Source organism: Pristiophorus japonicus, unplaced genomic scaffold, assembly GCF_044704955.1.
Source record: "Pristiophorus japonicus isolate sPriJap1 unplaced genomic scaffold, sPriJap1.hap1 HAP1_SCAFFOLD_454, whole genome shotgun sequence".
NCBI classification, from domain to species: domain Eukaryota; kingdom Metazoa; phylum Chordata; class Chondrichthyes; family Pristiophoridae; genus Pristiophorus; species Pristiophorus japonicus.
The window spans coordinates 409,477-414,444 of NW_027254357.1; the positions used below are offsets into that span (position 1 = coordinate 409,477).

Below are 4,968 nucleotides of genomic sequence, written 5' to 3' on the forward strand. Positions count from 1 at the left end.
ATCTGGCATGGAGCAAGATCTCCTCAAACAGTAACGTACCTATTCCCTGCCTGACTAAATTCTCATTGAGTTTCACATGACTGAAAGGCAGCAAAATAAAAACAATGAATTGCCCGTTGAATTTGCTGACACTCAAAAAAACTTGCTGGTTAAATATGTTTTTTAAATGTACAGAACGACGACAAATGAATGATTTGGACGTAAATGTCGGGGACATGATAAAGAAATTTGCAGATGATACAAGAATTGACCATGTGGTTGACATTGAGGAGGAAAGCTTTAGACTGCAGGAAGATATCGATGAACTGGTCATTTGGGCAGAAAAGTGGCAAATGGAATTCAACCCAGAAAAGTGAGGCAATGCACTTGGGGAGCATGAACAAGGCAAGGGAATACACAATACATGGGGGGATACTGAGTGGTGTGGAGGAAGAGAGGGACCTTGGAGTACATGTCCACAGATCCTTAAATGTAGCTGGACAGCTCGATAAGGTATTTGGAATGCTTTGCTTTATTAGCTGAGACACAAAATACAAGAGCAGGGAAGTTATGCTAGAACTATTTACAACACTAGTTAGGCCACAGCTTGAGTACTACATGCAGTTCTGGTCACCACATTACAGGAAGGATGGAATTGCACTAGAAAGTGTGCAGAGGAGATTTACGAGGATGTTGCCAGGACTGGAAAACTTTAGCTATGAGGAAAGATTGGATAGGCTGGAGTTGTTTTCCTTGGAACAGAGGAGGTTGAGGGGAGATTTAATTGAGGTGTATAAAATTATGAGGGGCCTAGATAGAGTGGATAGGAAGGACCTATTTCCCTTCGCGGAGAGGGTCAATAACCAGGGGACATAGATTTAAAGTAGTTGGACTCGCGGGGAGATGAGGGAACATTTCCTCACCCAGAAGGTAGTGGGGGTCTGGAACTCACTGCCTGAAAGGGTGATAGAGACAGAAACCCTTATCACATTTAAAAAGTACTTGGGTGTGCACTTGAAGAGTTGTAACCTACAGGGCTACGGACCTAGTGCTGGAAGGTGGGATTAGGCTGGGTAGCTCTTTTTCAATCGGCGCATACACGATGGGCCGAATGGCCTCCTGTGTCGTAATTTTTCTCTGATTCGAGGAAATTGCACAACTCGAGCTGATGTGTCAGGACATTTTACAGTTAAAGTCACAGTCGCTTGTCGGAACATACATTTTAACCGAGTGGAGAAAGTATCTTCTACTTTTGGTACGTTGTAAGAAAGAAAGACTTGCAATTATAGAGCGACTTTCTGGATCACCCGGGATGGCGGGACTGACATATCAAGAAAGACTGGATCAACTGGGCTTGTATTCACTGGACTTCAGAAGAATGAGAGGGGATCTCATAGAAACATTTAAAATTCTGACGGGTTTGGACAGGTTAGATGCAAGAAGAATGTTCCCAATGTTGGGGAAGTCCAGAACCAGGGGTCACAGTCTAAGGATAAAGGGTAAGCCATTTAGGACCGAGATGAGGAGAAACTTCTTCACCCAGAGAGTGGTGAACCTGTGGAATTCTCTACCACAGGAAGTTGTTGAGGCCAATTCACTAAATATCTTCAAAAAGGAGTTAGATGTAGTCCTTACTACTAGGGGGATCAAGGGGTATGGCGAGAAAGCAGGAATGGGGTACTGAGGTTTCATGTTCAGCCATGAACTCATTGAATGGTGGTGCAGGCTCGAAGGGCCGAATGGCCTCCTCCTGCACCTATTTTCTATGTTTCTATGTCTCAATGCGCTTTACAGCCAATAAAGTACTTTTGGAGTGAAGTCACTGTTGTAATGTGGGAAACACGGCAGCCAATTTGCACACAGCAAACTCCCACAAACAGCAATGTGATAATGACCAGATAATCTGTTTTTGTCATGTTGATTGAGGAATAAATATTGACCAGGACACTGTAGGGCCGCCATGCAGATTTTGCAATTCATAAAAAAGTATACAAAGTAAGTGAGAGAAATTGCTGGGGTCCAGTTTTTAATATGAATGGTTACATGCTGGGCCAGAGCATGCGGCCAACTCTTTTCACTCTTTCAGTGATGAGTATTTTTCCTTCAAGTATTATCCAAATTAACTTTTCCACATTACTATTCAATGTGCTTCCACCACCTTTTCACACAGCTCACAACAATTTGCTGCATAATGTTGTTTTACCTTTAGTCGCTTCAGGTCGGGGGGCGGACATCCTCCTGTTGCCTCTCGTTCTTTGGCAAATTTTCTTCAATCTCTGTCCCCTGGTTAATGACCTTCTGACACTGGAAAAAGTTTATCCTTATTTACTTATCAATGCGTCATTTATATAGCGCCTTTAACGTAGTAAAACATTCCAAGGCACTTCACAGGAGTGTTATCAAAAAAAAACTTGACACCGAGCCACATCAGGAGGTGTGAGGACAGGTGACCTAAAGTTTGGTCAAAGAGCGTCTTAAAGGAGCGTCTTAAAGGGGCAGATGTTTTTGGGGGGGAATTCCAGTGTTTCGGGCCAAGGCAGCTGAAAGCACGCCCGCTGATAGCGGCTCTGCAAAAAATTGGAGCCCCACTTCAACAAAAGAAGGTGGAGTGAGATGGGTCATGGGAAATTGGTGAAATGGTTCCACCACAGGGGGTGAATGTCACAGGTCTTAGTCCTGGGGAATGCCTTGGGACTCACTGCGTTAAAGGCGCTATATAAATACAAGTTTTTGTTGTTGCTGTTGTTGTGACGAAGACTCCCGGCCACAAGCTCACACCTCCCTATTGATCTTCCCCTGTGCAAAACTGGAACATTGCTTTTTCAAACACGTCAGATTCTGAATTAGTTTTCATGTGAAGATTTGACAAACATTTACTTCACAGGCAATAAATATACATCGCGATTATATTTGCGGAAAACTTTCCCTGGCCCGAAGGCATGTGACTGAGGGAGCTTTGATTTCCTTTTAAGGGCAATATGCAAATAAGGACGGCATCTTCTGTATTAATGCAGTGTTTGCACAAGGGATATATCATTAGACATTGCAATATTTTAGCAGAATGGATATGGCAAAGCAGCAGCACTTTGTGAAAAGGGACATTGTGATTTTTTTATACATGAGTCGTTGAGACGTTAAGAGGCAGCGGATGATGTCGGGAGGCAGTGTGTGCGCAAATCAAGCATACTTACCTGGCAGGGGAGTAATCATCATCAAGAAGGTGGTTCTCCCAGGACGAGACTAGCCCATTGCACTTCGGGTGTGCTGACGCCTGCGATGTCCCCAAATGCGGGATACTCGACTGCAAAATTTGTGGTAGTGGGGGACTGCGTTCGCGCTCTCCCCTGGCTTTGCAATTAATATCAGAATTAGCGACATATGCATTTGTAATTTCAATAGTTATTCATCAATCTCAACCTGTACTTCAATTACAGCAGCAATACTTTATTTCCAACAGAGGCACTGATAAAAATGGCTACCAACCCTGCGAAGCGTATGAGACGTTAAGAGAGAGGCCATCACAAAACTCTCGGCTTTCTCCATTCCGACGAACTGCCGCATAGAGAAGGTTCACCAGGTTGATTCCGGGGATAAGGGGGTTGACGTATGAGGAAAGGTTGAGTAGGTTGGACTCTACTCATTGGAATTCAGAAGAATGAGAAGTGATCTTATTGAAATGTATAAGATTATAAGGGGGCTTAACAAGGTAGATGCAAAGAGGATGTTTCCACTGATGGGAGACACTAGAACTAGAGGGCATAGTCTTATAATAAGGGGACGCCCATTTAAAACAGAGATGAGGAGAAATTTCTTCTCTCTGAGAGTTGTAAATCTCTGGAATTCACTGCCTCAGAGAGCTGTGGAAGGTGGGACATTAAATAAATTTAAGACAGAAATATACAGTTTCTTAACCGATAAGGGAATAAGGATTATGGGGAACGGGCAGGGAAGTCGAGCTGAGTCCATGATCAGATCAGCCATGATCTTATTAAATGGCGGAGCTGGCTCGAGGGGAATTTTAGGCCCATTATGTACGAATAATGAAGTTCAGGTGCTTGAGATTTGTATTAAATGACGGAAAATTCACGTGTGAAAATCTGTCAGATTTGTGGTCTTACAGTGCCCCCTACTGACTTGTATTTGTAACAGCGTGCATAAGAAATAGGAACAGGAGTAGGCCATACGGCCGGCCCCTCGAGTAAATTCAATGGCATTTCAGTACATTTCGCTGCGGTCAGCAATCCCATACAATACATCTGGGTGCTGACGGCAGTTCCGTTCGTTACATTTCTTGTTTTTCAGTTCAAGTGCGATTCGGTACAATAAACGGTATACATTGTGGTACATTCACACAAATTACGTTTCATGTGTTACAATACAGTGCCCGGAATGGGTGACGGTACATTTACATTTTTCTTTTCAAACATGCATTTCGTAACACACCTTGCATTGTACATGGCACGACATTGGTGTTTACAGATTTGGTGCTCTATGTACACAAAAAGTAAATTACAAATACAGCCCGAGGGGAGTTTTGTACTGATTCCATCCCCCGGGTTTACCGTGGCAGAAGAGCTTTAAATTGTGGCCCTTCCCCACCTTGCCTTTGCGGCGACTGCGCCAATTTTCAGTGCGTCCCTCAGCACGTAATCCTGGATCTTGGATTGCGCCAGTCTGCAACACGCAGACGTGGACATCTCCTTGCTCTGGAAAACCAGCAAGTTTCGGCAAGACCAAAGAGAGTCTTTGACCGAGTTGATGGCCCTCCAGCAGCAGGTGATGTCTGTCTCAGTGTGTGTCCCTTGGAACAGCCCGTAGAGCACAGTGTCCTGTGTTACGGAGCTGCTCGGGATGAACCTCGACAGCAACCACTGCATCTCTTTCCAGACCTGCCTTGCGAAGGCGCAATCCTGAAGGAGATGGGTGACAGTCTTGTCCGCCCCGCAGCCGACTCGGGGGCACCGTGCTGTGCTGTTGAGGCGTCGGCTG

The 4,968-nt window shown here is 44.6% G+C and overlaps 1 non-coding gene across 1 annotated transcript; it reads left to right on the top strand.

Annotated features, from left to right (window-relative positions):
• Window positions 1-3,162: 3,162 nt before the first annotated feature.
• LOC139252331 (U1 spliceosomal RNA) lies at window positions 3,163-3,326 on the top strand. The gene has a single exon (XR_011591447.1). It is a non-coding gene; the product is annotated as a U1 spliceosomal RNA (small nuclear RNA).
• Window positions 3,327-4,968: the final 1,642 nt, after the last annotated feature.